This window comes from Bombina bombina, chromosome 10 (genome assembly GCF_027579735.1).
Source record: "Bombina bombina isolate aBomBom1 chromosome 10, aBomBom1.pri, whole genome shotgun sequence".
NCBI lineage: Eukaryota > Metazoa > Chordata > Amphibia > Anura > Bombinatoridae > Bombina > Bombina bombina.
Genome location: NC_069508.1, coordinates 146324094 through 146343907, shown reverse-complemented (window position 1 = coordinate 146343907; position 19814 = coordinate 146324094).

Below are 19814 nucleotides of genomic sequence, written 5' to 3'. Positions count from 1 at the left end.
TAGCAAAAAATAATAAAAAGTCCACAAGTCAAATAACAAGTCAGGAGTCAAAACCAGAGCTGGTAGTCAGACAAGCCGAGTCAGGAGTCAAAGCGAATAGTCAGACGAGCCGGAATCAGGAACAAGGAAAACAGCAGAGTCAGGAACAAGCCAGGGATCAGAAAGGACGTCAGGCAGCCAGGTAATACACAGAAACTCGCACAAACAGGTCTGAGACAACGCAAAGGCAAAGCATACTGAACAGAGGCCCTTTAAATAATAAGTGATGACATCACAATTCTGAGACTGCATCCTGTCTCACATGGATGATGCATACCAGTCTGGCCATAAAAGGAAGTGCAGGAAGTTAGCAGCATCCCCCACAATGCACCATAGTCAGAAAGAGAGGTGAGTAAAATGGCTGCCAGCAGCACATGGCAAACACAACAGGGAAACCCTCCCCTCAACGACCCCTCCCCCGTGGGAGGACAAAAGGCTTATTGGGGAAATGGGCATGGAAGGCACGGAGGAGGGCAGGAGCATGAACATCAGAGGAAGGAACCCAAGAACGCTCCTCCAGACCGTAGCCCCTCCAGTGAACCAAATACTGTACACGGTCCCTGGACATACGAGAGTCAATAATGCTGCTGACCTCATACTCCTCATGGTTGTCAACAAAGATAGGACGGGGACACGGCAACACAGTGGTAAACCGATTACAAACCAATGGTTTCAAGAGGGAGACATGGAAAACATTGGAGATGCGCATAGCAAGATGAAGGTCAAGAGCCAAGGCCACAGGATTAACCCGTCGGAGTATTTGAAAAGGACCAACATAACAGGGAGCCAATTTATTGGAAGGCACATGAAGGTTCAAGTTGCGGGAGGACAGCCAAACTCTCTCACCAACCTGGTAGGAAGGTGCAGGCAGACGCCTATGATCAGCCTGGAACTTTTGGCGCTGCATAGAACGATGAAGGCAATCCTAAATCTGCACCCACGTGGAACGGAGTTGCCGGAGATGCTACTCCAAAGCTGGAATACCCTGAGACATGAATGAATCGGGCAACAAGGATGGTTGAAACCCATAATTCGCCATAAACGGGGATAACTTGGAGGAAGCATTAATAGCACTATTACGAGCAAACTCTGCCCAAGGTAGCAGTTCAGACCAATTATTGTGGTGCTCTGAGACATAGCAACGGAGGAACTGTTCCAGAGCTTGATTAGACTGTTCCGCAGCCCCATTGGATTGAGGGTGATATGCCGAGGAGAAGGAAAGCTGGTTCCCTATTTGAGCACAAAAGGAACGCCAAAATCTGGAGACAAACTGGCTACCCCGGACTGACACTATATCCTTGGGTAACCCATGTAAACAGAAGACCTCCCGGGCAAAAATTGAAGCAAGCTCCTGAGCAGTAGGCAGCTTCATCAAGGGAACACAATGTGACATTTTAGAAAAACGGTCAACCACCATAAGGATAACAGTATTGCCATTGGAAACAGGGACCTCGACAATGAAGTCCATGGAAAGATGTGTCCAAGGACGCTCACCATTAGCAATTGGTTGAAGAAGACCCACAAGAAGACGTCGAGGAATTTTATTCTGTGCACAAACTGAGCAGGAGGCAACATACGTAGCAACATCAGAATGAAGACCTTGCCACCAGAATTGTCGAGTGACAGACCAAATCATTTGGTTCTTGCCTGGGTGACCTGCGGCTTTAGGATAGTGGAAAGTGTGCAAAATTTAGTTCTAAGATTATCAGGAACAAAACACTTACCACTAGGTTTCTCAGGAGGTGCATTGGTTTGTGCAGCCAGGATCTCCTCCCCCAAGGGAGAAGTCAAATTAGTACGTATGGTAGCCAAAATATGGTCAGGAGGTATAACAGGTGTAGGTACAGACTCCTCCTTTGACAAAGGCGAAAATTGTCGAGAGAGGGCATCAGCCCTAACATTCTTACTACCGGGCAGGTAGGAGACCACATAACTAAACCGAGACAAAAATAGCGCCCATCTGGCCTGTCGGGGTGACAAACGTTTTGCTTCAGATAGATAAGTTAAATTCTTGTGGTCAGTAAGAATGAGCACTGGCACGCTAGTACCCTCGAGAAGATGCCTCCATTCCTTAAGTGCCAAAATTATGGCCAGTAATTCCCTGACACCAATTTCATAATTGCACTCCACTGGAGACAATTTCTTAGAGAAGAAACCACACGGATGCAAGGAACCGTCAGGCATGGCAGCAAAGGCAGTCTTAAGACTATCAAAGGCCTTAATGGCAGTAGGTGACCAATGGAGTGGATCATTCTCATTACGGGTCATGTCTGTGTTAGGTTTGACCAAGGAAGAAAAGTTTTTTAATAAACTTTCTATAGTAATTGGCGAACACCAAAAAACGTTGAATAGACCAAAGACCAACTGGGCGAGGCCACTGCAGAACTGCATATAACTTGTCAGGATCCATGGAGAACCCTGCAACGGAGATAACATAACCTAGGAAGGTTACTTGAGTCTGATGGAACTCACATTTCTCGAGTTTACAAAACAGGCCGTTCTCACGTAGTCTCAGAAGAACCAGTGTAACATCAGAACGATGAGCCTCAAGTGAGTGTATGAGGATGTCGTCTAAGTACACCAGAACACACTGTCGCAACATATCTCGTAGGACATCATTAATAAATTCCTGAAAAACAGCAGGAGCATTACATAGGCCAAAGAGCATTACAAGATACTCATAATGCCCTCTCCTGGTGTTAAATGCTGTTTTCCATTCGTGGCCCTCCTTAATCCTAACGAGATTGTACACTCCTCTGAAATCAAGTTTAGTAAAGACCGTAGCTCCCTTGAGGCAGTCAAAGAGTTCCGTAATAAGCGAAAAAGTTAAGCATTCTTAATGGTAAGACGATTAAGACCCCTATAATCGATACATGGGCTTAACTCATCAGCCTTTTTCTTCACAAAGAAGAAGCCAGCCCCTGCAGGAGAGCAGGATTTGCGGATGATCCCCCGCAACAGAGCATCGGCAACATACTCCTCCATAGCAAAATTCTCTGCAACAGACAGAGGGTACACCCGGCCCCGAGGAGGAATGGCTCCGGGTTGCAGGTCTATGGCACAATCCTAAGACTGGTGAGGAGGCAACGTACCAGCACGCACCTTGTCAAACACGTCTAGGAACTCTCAGTACTCCTCTGGCAATAGAGATACCGAAGAAGTGCACAAGACATTAACTGGTTTCCGAAGACAAGTGGAAATACATTGCAGGGACCACGACAAAATTTCGGACCTACCCCAGTCGAAACTGGGATTGTGATTTTGTAGCCAGGGATAACCCAGAACAACTGGAAAATGCGGAGAGTTTATCACCTGGAAATGGAGGGTTTCAAAATGGAGAGCCCCAACAGCCATGGACAACGGAGCAGTTTCGTGAGTAACGAGTGCGGGCTGAAGGGGCCTGCCATCAATGGCCTCAATAGCAAGAGGTACGGACCAAGGCAAAACAGGAATGGAGTACTTTGATACAAAAGCACTGTCAATGAAATAGCCCGCAGCACCGGAGTCAACAAGAGCCTGAGTGACTATGGAGAAGTCCACCGAGGAAAGGACAACCGTGACCAAAGGTTTCTCCTTAAGCGGTTCTGGGGACGAGGATAAACCACCCAAGGTCTGCCCCCGACAGGACCTTAGGTGTGAGCGTTTCCCGGCCGTGTAGGACAAGACTTCAAAAGGTGACCCTGTAACCCACAATAGAGGCAAATCCCCTCCCTCCTCCTAAAGGAGAGACGCGTGAATCCCAGCTGCATCGGCTCAGCAGTACCTGGTGAATCGGGACCAGGAGGCATGGGAGGAGAGAGAGGCATGGGTAGGAACAAACACGTAGCAGACAACGGAACAGGAGGCTTCCGCAAGCGCTCCTTGAAAGAGGGCCTCTCTCTGAGTCTGATGTCAATTAAAAAATGCCTTGAGATCCTCTGGTAAATCTCTGGCAGCAACTTCGTCTTTAATCACATCAGAGAGCCCATGAAAGAAGGCAGCAACAAGGGCTTCACTGTTCCAACCTACCTCTGCGGCAAGCGTACGGAACTCAATAGCATACTGAGCAACAGATCTTGTACCTTGCTGAATGGACATGAGTCGTTTAGCAGCAGAGGAGGAGCGAGCCGGAACATCAAATACCCTTCGAAAGGAGGCCACAAATTCAGGGTAATTTAAAATCAAACAGAGAGGGGGCGCCCTAAAATAGTAATATAGAGAGTCCTAGAAGGGCAATAGATAAATATATTAATTAAATAATATTGTTGGTCTAGCAAAGATATAGTAGACGTGATGTACACAGATATGTCTTTGCAGAGAATGATGAAATTACTAATACAAATGTCAATATAAGTCCATTAGCATCATAATACACTATAAGAGATGATATATGTAATATGTAATAAAGTCTCTGATAGCTATTGCTAATTTGAAATCACAGGTTTATTAGTCTCCCACAAGGGATTAGCCCAGGCAAGAGCTATGTCAGAGAGTAACGAGATGAGAAATCCCACCTTAGCTCTGTCAGAGGGAAATGCCTGAGGTAACATCTCAAAGTAAATGCCCACCTGGTTCAAAAACCCTCTGCACTGAATAGGATCGCCTCCATATCGCTGAGGTAGAGGTGCAGAACCGGACATGCTCCTGGTAGGCATAGGTGTAGCAGCGGAAACAGGAGCAGCCATAACTTGCGGATCACTTTGGTCCAAATGTGCAGTGCGAGTCAGCAGGGTTTGCAGGGCTAGTGCAAATTGATCAAAGCGGTGATCCTGTTCCTCCATCCTGGAAATGATGGCAGGTAAAGGTGGATTATTAGCACCATCAGGATTCATGGACTTTGCGTAATGTCAGGGTGCCAGGAATCAGACTGAGACGAGAAGTACAAAAATAATCACCCATTTATTAATAGCAAAAAATAATAAAAAGTCCACAAGTCAAACAACAAGCTAGGAGTCAAAACCAGAGCTGGTAGTCAGACAAGCCGAGTCAGGAGCCAGGGATCAGGAAGGACGTCAGGCAGCCAGGTAATACACAGGAACTTTCACAAACAGGTCTGAGACAACGCAAAGGCAAAGCATACTGAACAGAGGCCCTTTAAATAATAAGTGATGACATCACAATTCTGAGACTCCATCCTGTCTCACATGGATGATGCACACCAGTCTGGCCATAAAAGGAAGTGCAGGAAGTGAGCAGCATCCCCCACAATGCACCATAGTCAGGAAGAGAGATGAGTAAAATGGCTGCCAGCAGCACATGGCAAACACAACAGGGAAAAAACCCTGACAATTGGGCAGATCCTCTTTCTCTATTGCATTCTTTTCTTTGTATTGATGTTTTTTCTTTTCTATTTATTCTACCCCTACCTTTGCCCCTTCTTTTTTTCTTTTTATAATGGACTTGGGTTGGTTCATATGTACCCTGTTTTTAGGAACCTCAGTTACATCAGATTTACTGGGTAGTTGCAAAACTCAGTAAAAAGTTTACTGCTAATCCTCTTAATTACTGTCCTAGTCTGAGGTTTCAAAGTCATATTTAGTGCCAGAAAAAGTCACGTGTTTAGCTTTCTTAGGTATTTTACCCCTGCTATATTTCGTTCTTTTCAATGACACCCCATTATGTCTACTATCATTAACGATAGATTGAACACAAGTAAACTCATAAACCTGATTAGAATGTTCCAATCAGCCAATAGAATGCAAGCTCAATCCCATTGGCTGATTGGATTGGATTGAAGCTCAATCCTATTGGCTGATTGCATCAGCCAATAGGATTTTTTCACCTTTAATTCTGATTGGCTGATAGAATTCTATCAGCCAATCGGAATTCAAGGGACACCATCTTGGATGACGTCATTTTAAGGAACCTTCATTCGTCTTTAGTCGTCGGAAGAAGAGGATGCTCTGAGCTGGATGTCTTGAAGATGGACCCGCTCCTCAACGGATGGATGAAGATAGAAGATGCCGTCTGGGTGAAGACTTCTGCCAGTCTGGAGGACCACTTCTGCCGGCTTGGATGAAGACTTCTCCTGGCTTCGTTGAAGACTTCTTGCCGCTTCGCTGAGGACTTTTCCCGGCTTTGTTTAGGATGGATGTCCGGTCTTCAAAACTGTAAGTGGATCTTTGGGGGGGTTAATGTTAGTTTTTTTTAAGGGTTTATTGGGTGGGTTTTAGTTTTAGATTAGGGTTTGGGCAGCAATAGAGCTAAATGCCCTTTTAAGGGCAATGCCCATCCAAATGCCCTTTTCAGGGCAATGGGGAGCTTAGGTTTTTTAGTTAGGATTTTTTGGGGGGTTGGTTGTGTGGGTGGTGGGTTTTACTGTTGGGGGGGTTGTTTGTATTTTTTTTACAGGTAAAAGAGCTGATTACTTTGGGGCAATGCCCCGCAAAAGTCCCTTTTAAGGGCTATTGGTAGTTTATTGTAGGCTAGGGTTTGTTTTTTATTTTGGGGGGCTTTTTTATTTTGATAGGGTTCTTAGATTAGGTGAAATTAGTTTAAATATCTGATAATTTGTTTTTTATTTTGTGTAATTTAGTGTTTGTTTTTTGTAATTTAGGTAATTGTATTTAGTTAATTTAATTTATTTAATTGTAGTGTAATGTTAGGTGTTATTGTAAGACAGGTTAGGTTTTATTTAACAGGTAAACTTGTATTTATTTTAACTAGGTAGTTAGTGAATAGTTAATAACTATTTAGTAACTATTCTACCTAGTTAAAATAAATACAAACTTGCTTGTAAAATAAAAATAAACCCTAAGATAGATACAATGTAACTATTAGTTATATTGTAGCAAGCTTAGGGTTTATTTTATAGGTAAGTATATAGTTTTAAATAGGAATAATTTAGGGTATGATAGGAATTTTTATTTAGATTTATTTGAATTATATTTAAGTTAGGGGGTGTTAGGGTTAGACTTAGGTTTAGGGGTTAATAAATTTAGTATAGTGGCGGCGACATTGGGGGCGGCAGATTAGGGGTTAATAAATGTAGGTAGGTGGCAGCGATGTTAGGGGTGGCAGATTAGGGGTTAATAATATTTAATATATGCAAAGTAGAGGTGAGCGCCAAAAGAAGGCTGAGGGTAGGGTAGGGAACGCCAAAATAGGCTATAATGAGCTGGTAGAATGTAAAATTAAAAGTTATTTATTCCATACAATGATTATATTAAAAAAGCATTAAAAGAACAATATACACTGTTAGTTTTTCATGGATCCATGTTACAGATAATAGCAAATTGCAGTGTAGGGTAAAATACAATACAATATAATATTAAAAACAATTATAAATAATGATAGAGTCAGTGGCTGATGATATAGCCTTTTATGCTGAGTATCTGTTATGTTATTAACACCTTGATTGAGTCCAGTAAGTGTAAGATGCTCCTGGTAAGTAGTATAGGGTTAATTGTAATCCAATACTGTGCAGGAAAAAATATCGAGATTTAGGTGCGATCAGTGTCCAATCCAGCAATTTAGAAAAAAGGGGTGAAAAATTGTGTGTTCACTCTATGTGATGAAAAAAATGATGATAAAAAGATGATGAGATCCCTCCAAAAAATGTGTTATCAAAAATGAAAAAAGGTGAAAAAAGGGTAAAAAAGGATAAAGAAATAGTGTCAATTTGGATTTGAATATTGACACTATTTCTTTATCCTTTTTTACCCTTTTTTCACCTTTTTTCATTTTTGATAACACATTTTTTGGAGGGATCTCATCATCTTTTTATCATCATTTTTTTCATCACATAGAGTGAACACACAATTTTTCACCCCTTTTTTCTAAATTGCTGGATTGGACACTGAACGCACCTAAATCTCGATATTTTTTCCTGCACAGTATTGGATTACAATTAACCCTATACTACTTACCAGGAGCATCTTACACTTACTGGACTCAATCAAGGTGTTAATAACATAACAGATACTCAGCATAAAAGGCTATATCATCAGCCACTGACTCTATCATTATTTATAATTGTTTTTAATATTATATTGTATTGTATTTTACCCTACACTGCAATTTGCTATTATCTGTAACATGGATTCATGAAAAACTAACAGTGTATATTGTTCTTTTAATGCGTTTTTAATATAATCATTGTATGGAATAAATAACTTTTAATTTTACATTCTACCAGCTCATTATAGCCTATTTTGGCGTTCCCTACCCTACCCTCAGCCTTCTTTTGGCGCTCACCTATACTTTGCATATATCTTTTACACATTGGGCACGCTAGGGTACCCATCGAGGAGAGCTAGAGGCATCCCCCATCCCCTTTCCCCATCTGTTTTTTGCGCAGGATATACACTTTCTTTATCCAAACTGTTAATAATATTTAACTAGTGTTTGCGAGGCGGGAGTGTGGCGGTTTAGGGGTTAATATGTTTATTATAGTGGAGGCGATGTCCGGAGCGGCAGATTATGGGTTAATAAGTGTAGGTAGGTTGCAGCGACATTGGGGGCAGGAGATTAGGGGTTAATAAGTATAATTTAGGTGTCGGCGATGTTGGGGGCAGCAGATTAGGGGTTAATAAGTATAATGTAGGTGGCGGCAATGTTGGGGCAGCAGATTAGGGGTTAATAAGTATAATATATGTGGTGGCGATGTCGGGAGCAGCAGATTAGGGGTTAATAAGTGTAAGATTAGGGGTGTTTAGACTCGGGATTCATGTTAGGGTGTTAGGTGTAAACATAAATTTAGTTTCCCCATAGGAATCAATGGGGCTGCGTTACGGAGCTTTACACTGCTTTTTTGAAGGTGTTAGGCTTTTTTCAGCTGACTCTCCCCATTGATTTCTATGGGGAAATCGTGCACGAGCACGTAAAACCAGCTCACCGCTGACTTAAGCTGCGCTGGTATTGGAGTGCGGTATGGAGCACAATTTTGCTCTACGCTCAATTCTTGCCTAATAACGCCGGGTTTATGAAAACCTGTAATACCAGCGCTGCAGGTAAGTGAGCGGTGAGAATAACGTGCAAGTTAGCACCGCACCCCTCTTACCGCAAAACTCGTAATCTAGCCGATAATTTCTTAGTAAAAGCCCTCATGTTGTTCTCAAATTGTTTAACATGTCAATAAATCTTGTTTGTGCTAAAAAGCTCTCAATTTCGACTGCACAATATTTCCTTCATTTGTTTAACCCCTTAATGACCACAGCACTTTTCCATTTTCTGTCCGTTTGGGACCAAGGCTATTTTTACCTTTTTGAGGTGTTTGTGTTTAGCTGTAATTTTCCTCTTACTCATTTACTGTACCCACACATATTATATACCGTTTTTCTCGCCACTAAATGGACTTTCTAAAGATACCATTATTTTCATCATATCTTATAATTTACTATAAAAAAAATATAAAATATGAGGAAAAATTGAAAAAAACACACTTTTTCTAACTTTGACCCCCAAAATCTGTTACATATCTACAACCACCAAAAAACACCCATGCTAAATAGTTTCAAAATTTTGTCCTGAGTTTAGAAATACCCAATGTTTACATGTTCTTTGCTTTTTGTGCAAGTTATAGGGCCATAAATACAAGTAGCCCTTTGCTATTTCCAAACCACTTTTTTCCAAAATTAGCGCTAGTTACATTAGAACACTAATATCTTTCAGGAATCCCTGAATATCCCTTGACATGTATATATTTTTTTTTAGTAGACATCCCAAAGTATTGATCTAGGACAATTTTGGTATATTTCATACCACCATTTCACCGCCAAATGCGATCAAATACAAAAAATCGTTCACTTTTTCACAAATTTTTTCACAATCTTTTGGTTTCTCACTGAAATTATTTACAAACAACTCGTGCAATTATGGCATAAATGGTTGTAAATTCTTCTCTGGGATCCCCTTTGTTCAGAAATAGCAGACATATATGGCTTTGGCGTTGCTTTTTGGTAATTAGAAGGCCGCTAAATGCCACTGCGCACCACAAGTGTATTATGCCCAGCAGTTAAGGGGTTAATTAGGGAGCTTTTAGGGAGCTTGTAGGGTTAATTTTAGCTTTAGTGTAGTATAGTAGACAACCCCAAGTATTGATCTAGGCACATTTTGGTATATTTCATGCCACCATTTCACCGCCAAATGCGATCAAATTGAAAAAAAAGTTAATTTTTTCACAATTTTAGGTTTCTCACTGAAATAATTTACAAACAGCTTGTGCAATTATGGCACAAATGGTTGTAAATACTTGTCTGGGATCCCCTTTGTTCAGAAATAGCAGACATATATGACTTTGGCGTTGCTTTCTGGTAATTAGAAGGCCGCTAAATCCTGCTGCGCCTCACACGTGTATTATGGCTAGCAGTGAAGGGGTTAATTAGGGAGTTTGTAGGGAGCTTGCAGGGTTAATTTTAGCTTTAGTGTAGAGATCAGCCTCCCACCTGACACATCCCACCCCCTGATCCCTCCCAAACAGCTCCCTTCCCTCCCCCACCCCACAATTGTCCCCGCCATCTTAAGTACTGGCAGAAAGTCTGCCAGTACTAAAATAAAAGGGTTTTTTAAAAAAAAATATTTTTTTTTTAGCATATTTACATATGCTAGGGTGTAGGATCCCCCCCTTAGCCCCCAACCTCCCTGATCCCCCCCAAAACTGCTCTCTAACCCTCCCCTCTGCCTCATTGGGGGCCATCTTGGGTACTGGCAGCTGCAAAAAAAATTACTCCAGTCTATGCTTACTTGTGCTAAAATATTGGCCCCAGATTTTAGAAAACACAACAGATACCAACCTTTGCCCAATGGATCTCTGAAGTAGACCACATTCTTTACCTTGAAAAGATACACTACTGCTACGAAAAGGGGACTTTATTCTTGACATAGGGCCCCATGTATTAAGAGATGGGTGGACAGATTTTAAACTTGCGAAGCTGTCCATCCACCTTCGCTACATACGGGCAGCGGATCTGTTTATCCGCTGGCCCGTATGTATCATTGCACACATCGCAGTGTGTAATGACTGCCCCTTTATTTGCGTGACTGAAGGGGCTGTCTATCACCGAGAGCGAGCAAGCTCTCTGTAATTTGCCCTTGCCACCTCAGAGGTGGCGTAGAGCGTAGCAAGCAGCGGTCTAATGACTGCTGCTTCTTACATCGAGGGAAGCTGGCTCGCAAATGCGAAACTGCCCTGCAAGTGCTCCAGAGCAGCTCTCGCTGCTTCGTACATGGAGCCCAAAATCTTTATTTAGGAACAGCGGACACACTAGTTAGTCTCAAAAAGTTTATTTTGGAATTATAATTGCAGGGAAACCCCAATCACAACACTGTGATTATAGAAACATTCATAATGTAAGCTTGTGAATGCTACTGTGAAGTAGGTTATGCTTTATAGGATGACTCTCATCTTTCTTTCTTTAAATGTATATTTGGTTGACTGTATATGGTTTACTTAAGCTTGATTCAAGATGTACATAGGATTGTATCCTGTAAGCTTTTGTTAATATTACTGTTGTGATTTATGATTAACCTCAATAATAATATATAAATATAAATCATTTGTATATATTTCTGTAACGATTACGGCCTCACATTGTAGTGACCAAGTGAGCATGTGCACAAAACGCATCTGCATTAAAGGGACACTGAACCTAATTTTTTTCTTTTGTGATTCAGATAGAGCATGCAATTTTAAGCAACTTTCTAATTTACTCCTATTATCAAATTTTCTTCATTTTCTTGGTATCTTTATTTGAAATGCAAGAATATAAGTTTAGATGCCGGCCTATTTTTTGTGAATAACCTGGGTTATTCTTGCTGATTGGTGGATAAATTCATCCACCAATAAAAAAATGCAGTCCAGAATTCTGAACCAAAAAAAGAAGCTTAGATGCCTTCTTTTTCAAATAAAGATAGCAAGTGAACGAAGAAAAATTGATACTAGGAGTAAATTAGAAAGTTGCTTAAAATTGCATGCTCTATCTGAATAACGAAAGAAAAAATTTGGGTTCAGTGTCCCTTTAAGGCCATGTTTTTTTTCTTTAATGTTTGGATTTGTTGTTTAAGCGCTTGATTACTTCTGGATTATGTATTTAAGAGTTTTGCAATAAAGTGTGGATCTATTCATTTGGAACTTTGACTGTGAGCCATGTTTGCAAGAATCCCTGTGAACAAGGGAATTTTATAAACTGCTACTATTGACAGAAAAAGTCCAAAAAGATGAGATGCTTTTTATTGTATTACATTATCACATTAGAGGATATTCTGGTACAGAACTGTGAGTTTAGGAAAGGGCAAATTAAGGGACGTGTGATTTAAGAAAATGATTGTGACATTTGTAAAGTCAAACACACATGGGACATATTTATGTTTATCCCTTGTTTACAGCAAGCGTCAGGCTCGACGGAAACAGAAGTTATCAAGAAGTTATGAAGCAGCAGTCTAAAGAGCGCTGCTACATAACTTGTCCACCTGCTCTGAGGCGGCGGACAGAAATCAACCCGATCAAATGCGATTGGGTTGATTGACACCCCCCTGCTAGCGACCAATTGGCCGCGAATCTGCAGGGGGCGGCCTTGCACCAGCTGTTCACAAGAACTGCTGGTGCAATGATAAATGCCAAAAGCATATGCTCTCTGCATTTATCGATGGGCAGCGATGGGCAGCGATGGGCAGCGATGGGCAGCGGACATGATACGCTACTTTGTATCATGTCCGCTCGCACATTGTTAAAGGGACACTGAACCAAAATTTTTTCTTTTGTAATTCAGAAAGAGCATGCAATTTTAAGCAACTTTCTAATTTACTCCTATTATCAATTTTTCTTTGAAAAAGAAGGCATCTAAGCTTTTTTTTTGGTTTCAGTACTCTGGACAGCACTTTTTTTATTGGTGTATGAATTTATCCACCAATCAGAAAGGACAACCCAGGTTGTTCACTAAAAATGGGCCGGCATCTAAACTTTCATTCTTGCATTTCAAATAAAGATACCAAGAGAATGAAGAAAATTTGATAATAGGAGTAAATTAGAAAGTTGCTTAAAATTTCATGATCAATCTGAATCATGAAAGAAAATTTTTGGGTACAGTGTCCCTTTAAATATGCCCCACAGGATCAGTTCAATAGTTTTAATGCATTAAAATCAAGGACATTTTGTCTGAGAGATGTTGTTTAATGCAAATGTTAAATGTGTATTTCAGTATTACAGCCCCAACAGACTACTGTGATTAAAGGGACATGAAACCCAACATTATTTCTTAAATGATTCAGATAGAGAATACCATTTAACAAAAGTTTCCAATGTACTTCCATTATCAAATTTGCTTCATTCTCTTGTTATTCTTTGTTGAAGACATGTCTAGATAGGTACTGTGCACATGCCTGGAGCACTACATGACAAAAAATAGCATTGCCATCTAGTGCTCTTGCTAATGTACAACATTGTTGCAAAACTGCTGCCATATAGAGCGGCAGACACGTGCACACTTCTGAACTTGCCTTCCTGCTTTTCAACAAAGAATAACAAGAAAACTAAGAACATTTGTGAACAGAAGTAAATTGGAAAGTTGTTTAAAAGTGTATGTTTTGTTTGAATCATTAAAGAAAAATGTTGGGTTTTATATCCCTTTAAACTGCTATAGAGTTAAAAAAAAACATAATTTATGTAAGAACTTACCTGATAAATTCATTTCTTTCATATTGGCAAGAGTCCATGAGCTAGTGACATATGGGATATACAATGCTACCAGGAGGGGCAAAGTTTCCCAAACCTCAAAATGCCTATAAATACACCCCTCACCACACCCACAATTCAGTTTAACGAATAGCCAAGCAATGGGGTTATAAAGAAAGGAGTAGAAAGCATCAACAAAGGAAATTTGGAAATAATTGTGCTTTATACAAAAAATCATAACCACCATAAAAGGGTGGGCCTCATGGACTCTTGCCAATATGAAAGAAATGAATTTATCAAGTAAGTTCTTACATAAATTATGTTTTCTTTCATGTAATTGGCAAGAGTCCATGAGCTAGTGACATATGGGATATCAATACCCAAGATGTGGAGTGTTCCACTTAAGAGTCACTAGAGAGGGAGGGAATAAAAATAAAAACAGCCATATTTCGCTGAAAAAATTAATCCACAACCCAAAAAAATAAGTTAATTTTCATTTTTGAAAGAAAAAAAATTAAATCAAAAAGCAGAAGAATCAAACTGAAACAGCTGCTTGAAGAACTTTTCTACCAAAAACTGCTTCCGAAGAAGCAAATACATCAAAACGGTAGAATTTAGTAAATGTATGCAAAGAAGACCAAGTCGCCGCTTTGCAAATCTGATCAACTGAAGCTTCATTCTTAAAAGCCCACGAAGTGGAGACTGATCTAGTAGAATGAGCTGTAATTCTCTGAGGCCGGGCCTGACCCGACTCCAAATAAGCTTGATGAAACAAAAATTTCAACCAAGAAGCCAAGGAAATAGCAGAAGCCTTCTGACCTTTCCTAGGACCAGAAAATAAAACAAATAGACTGGAAGTCTTCCTGAAATCTTTAGTAGCTTCCACATAAAGAATGTAAGGATCTTACACATCCAAAGAATGTAAGGATCTCTCCAAAGAATTCTTAGGATTAGGACACAAGGAAGGGACAACAATTTCTCTACTAATGTTGTTAAAATTCACAACCTTAGGTAAAAATTGAAAAGAAGTCCGCAAAACTGCCTTATCCTGATGAAAAATCAGAAAAGGAGACTCACAAGAAAGAGCAGATAGCTCAGAAACTCTTCTAGCAGAAGAAATAGCCAAAAGGAACAACACTTTCCAGGAAAGTAGTTTAATGTCCAAAGAATGCATAGGCTCAAATGGAGGAGCCTGTAAAGCCTTCAGAACCAAATTAAGACTCCAAGGAGGAGAAATTGATTTAATGACAGGCTTAATACGAACTAAAGCCTGTACAAAAAAGTGAATATCAGGAAGTATAGCAATCTTTCTGTGAAATAAAACAGAAAGAGCGGAGATTTGTCCTTTCAAGGAACTTGCAGACAAACCCTTATGCAAACCATCCTGAAGGAACTGTAAAATTCTAGGAATTCTAAAAGAATGCCAGGAGAATTTATGAGAAGAACACCATGAAATGTAAGTCTTCCAAACTCTATAATAAATCTTTCTAGAGACAGATTTACGAGCTTGTAACATAGTATTAATCACTGAGTCAGAGAAACCTCTATGACTTAGAACTAAGCGTTCAATTTCCATATCTTCAAATTTAATGATTTGAGATCCTGATGGAAAAACGGACCTTGAGATAGTAGGTCCGGCTGTAACTGAAGTGGCCAAGGCGGGCAACTGGACATCCGAACCAGATCCGCATACCAAAACCTGTGTGGCCATGCTGGAGCCACCAGCAACACAAAAGACTGTTCCATGATGATTTTGGAGATCACTCTTCGAAGGAGAACTAGAGGCGGGAAGATGTAAGCAGGTTGATAACACCAAGGAAGTGTCAGCGCATCCACTGCTTCCGCCTGAACATCCCTGGACCTGGACAGGTATCTGGGAAGTTTCTTGTTTAGATGAGAGGCCATGAGATCTATCTCTGGAAGCCCCCACATCTGAACAATCTGAGAAAACACATCTGGATGGAGAGACCACTCCCCTGGATGTAAAGTCTGGCGGCTGAGATAATCCTCACAGAAGAAGAAGGATGGAGTCCCAGGTTATAATAAAACAAATTCTTTTATTCGATTCTTTTAAAAGTTGAAGTGAGACACAGCTCACACAGACACAACATCAGCCAGAAAGTAAGTGGAGAGATGAGCGTAGCACCAGTGGCTTACATGTTTCGGCGAAATGCCGTAATCATAGCCTAAGGTGCTATACCTGTGCAGTGTTTAAAAAGGAGGTGTGAAGTGATTCAATTGGCTAAAAACACTTTCAAAGAAAAAACAACAACAAACGCCCATTTCAACACATTTAGCATGAACATAAAAGTTAACCCTATTCATGTCAGAATATATTTTATTTTAGAGCAAGGGGGTAGGTAAAAGAAAGCAAACATATATGATGTATAAGTAAAGAGAAAACGGAAAAGAAGAGAAGAAAGAAACTGGAAAATCAACAAATAGATTGAGGGAACAGAGAAGCAGCAATATGGGACACTTAAAGTGTTCACATGGAAAAAAGGATATAGTCACAATATATGTAAGATAGTATGCAAGATACTTAATGTTATTAAATAATGTTATTAAATGATTGCCAAATAGACAATGCGTGAACATAGACGAAAATATCGATATAATGATTTAAACACGCAATGTCGCTATGCAAAAGAAAAGAAGAGAGAAAGAGAAGAATAGAGAATAGAAAGGGGGTGAGGAGGGGGAAAATTAAAAAGGAGAGAAAGAAAGAAAAGAGAATAAAGAGACTGAGAAGAAGAGAGAGGGAAAAATAGAGGGGACTAATGAATACACATATAGCACATATATAAAAGTATATGTGTACGATATCGCATACACCCTATACAAATTAGGGTGCTGTATATAGTCTAATAAAGACAAAAAGAAAAATGTAGTGTACACAAACTGTAATGCTATATTTTTGTATATATATAATATATTAGATTAAAGATTATGTCGGAAGAATATAAAGGAACCACAGCAGATTCTAAGTATAGATGGATTGCAGCTATGAATCACACTATATGAGACAAATTGTACATGCGATATGGGCACTATAAACAAGAGTCAAATGGACAGCAATATATTGAAGAATAGAAAGTACATTGAGTATGCATGTATTAACAATTAGTCCCAAATGAAAATAGTCAGGGTTAAGAACTACGGACATATGTACTTGAATGTGAATAGGACAGTAGAGGAAGATTGATTTGTCAAAATATATATTATGAATTGACCTATACATTGACATATAGACATCTACTCCCAAAAGTTGATCAAATCAAATTTGGAGTTAAGCCCTTGAGGAAGTCTGGTTTTTAATTGGAAAATCCAAAAGGTTTCACGTTTAGCTAGAACCTTGTCTATATCTCCCCCTCTCATAGGGACTTTGGCTTTTTCAATGGCTGCCCATCTAAACGAATTAAGGCAGCAGTTATGTTTGGTGGCAAAATGTTGCACTAAAGGAGTTGTAGCCGTACCCCTAGTCAGGGAGGAGATATGTTCTCTTATTCTAGAGTTAACGTCCCTAGACGTGAGACCAACATATTGAATATTGCAAAGGATGCAAGTGACAAGATATATGACATTAGTGCTGGTACAGTTTAGACAGGATTTTATAGGATAGATGGTCCCAGTTACAGTGGATCTAAAATCTGTCGTAATTTGAGCATAGTCACATGGCTTGCACTTTTTATGACCACATCTATACATGCCCTGATGTCTCAACCAAGAGCTACTAGGTTGTGTTGTAGATCTAAGTTGTGTAGGTGATAGAATTGAGGCCAAAGTGGCACATTTTTTGTAAGAGCATCTAATGCCATTTTTCACTACATCTGTGAGCTTGTCGTCTGCAATTAGAAGAGGAAAATGTCTTTTGATAATGTTGCAGACCTCGGTGTATTGAGCACTGTACTCTGTGACGAAGTGAATACCCTGAAAATTGCTTGTTGTGTTCTTGTATTTATCAAGTAGCATTGACTCTCTGGGGATGAGGTTAACTTGTTGTCTTGCCTGTTTTATTTGTCTTTTAGGATATTTTCGCAATTTTAGTCTGTTTTCCAATAGGTTAGCTTCATGTTCAAAATCTTCCTCCCTACTGCAATTTCTTTTAATGCGCATAAATTGGCCTTTGGCCACAGCAAAAGCAGTATTTGTGGGATGACAAGATGTAGCATGTAAAAGTGTATTGCCTGATATTGGTTTACGGAAGACCTTGGTGGAAATGGTGCCATTACAGTTACCAGTAAGTGTGAGATCAAGATAATCTATATTGACTGGATCAGAGGTGAAGGTAAAACTGAGATTCAACTCATTCTGATTCAGCCAAGAAATGAATTTGGGCACATCTTCTGAAGGACCTGACCAAATACATAGCAGGTCATCTATATATCTTTTATAAAAATATATAGAGGACCTGTAGGGATTGATGTCTCCATAGATGTGGTAAATCTCCCAAAAGCCTAAGTAGAGATTAGCATATGAGGGGGCAAATTTTGCCCCCATAGCTGTACCCCTTTTCTGAAGATAGAAATTGGACTCAAAACAAAAGAAATTGTGAGTGAGTAAAAATTCCAATACACGAATTATGAAGTTTTGAAAGTCCTCAGTATACTCTGTAAAATTGGCTAAAAAGAATTTTATAGCCATGATACCTTCTGTGTGGGGTATGGAAGAATACAGGGAGACTGCATCTATTGTCACCCATACAAAGTTGTCATTCCACTTGTGTTTAGCCAATAAGTTGATAATATGTTTTGTGTCCTTGGTAAAGGATGGTAAGGTGTTCACCAAAGGCTGTAGAATACTATCAAGCCAGGATGAAAGTCTTTCTAGTAGGGAATCAACCCCACTAACAATGGGGCGACCCTTAACATTAATAAGGGATTTGTGGACTTTTGGAATATACATTAATAAGGGATTTGTGGGCCGGGTGAATATACAGTTTGCCTACATACACACCCCCTCTTGACGTCACGCGGTGACGTTCATTGAGCTGCAGACCGGGTTTTGCATAGAGGCGGAAGCAAGAGAAGTCGGCAGACACGCTGCCATCGGATATCGTTCCGTATATATACAGGATTTCTCCCTTCAGTGCACAAGGTACACCTCTCATATTGGCTCACTTGTACTGTGTTTTTTTGGGGGGGTGTTCATCGACCTAAGTCCCGGTGCCTGATTTGGCAATCTCTGTCTACACATGGTCAAAGTACAACTACTTTTCCTTGCCTTGGCTGAGATAATCCGCCTCCCAATTGTCTACGCCTGGGGTATGCACCGCAGAGATTAGACAGGAGCTGGATTCCGCCCAGGCAAGTATCCGAGATACTTCTTTCATAGCTTGGGGACTGTGAGTCCCACCCTGATGATTGACATAAGCCACAGTTCTGATATTGTCTGTCTGAAAACAAATGAACGGTTCTCTCTTTAGCAGAGGCCAGAACTGAAAAGCCCTGAGAATTGCACGGAGTTCCAAAATATTTATTGGTAATCTCGCCTCTTGAGATTTCCAAACCCCTTGTGCTGTCAGAGATCCCCAAACAGCTCCCCAACCTAAAAGACTCGCATCTGTTGTGATCACAGTCCAGGTTGGGAGAACAAAAGAAGCCCCTTGAACCAAACAATGGTGATCTATCCACCATGTCAGAGAGTGTCGTACATTGGGATTCAAGGATATTAATTGTGATATCCGAGTATAATCCCTGCACCATTGATTCAGCATACAAAGCTGTAGAGGTCTCTTGTAAAAATGAGCAAAGGGGATTGCGTCCGATGCTGCAGTCATGAGACCTAAAACTTCCATGCACATAGCCACTGAAGGGAATGACTGAGACTGAAGGAGCCGGCATGATGCGACCAATTTTAAATGTCTCTTGTCTGTTAGAGACAGAGTCATGGACACTGAATCTATCTGGAAGCCTAAAAAGGTGACCCTTCTCTGAGGAATCAAGAAACTTTTTGGTAAATTGATCCTCCAACCATGTTTCTGAAGAAACAACACTAGTTGATTCGTGTGAGATTCTGCAGTATGTAAAGACTGAGCTAGTACCAAGATATCATCCAAATAAGGAAACACCGCAATACCCTGTTCTCTGATTACAGATAGTAGGGCACCCAGAACCTTTGAAAAGATTCTTGGAGCTGTTGCTAGGCCAAATGGAAGAGCAACAAATTGGTAATGCTTGTCTAGAAA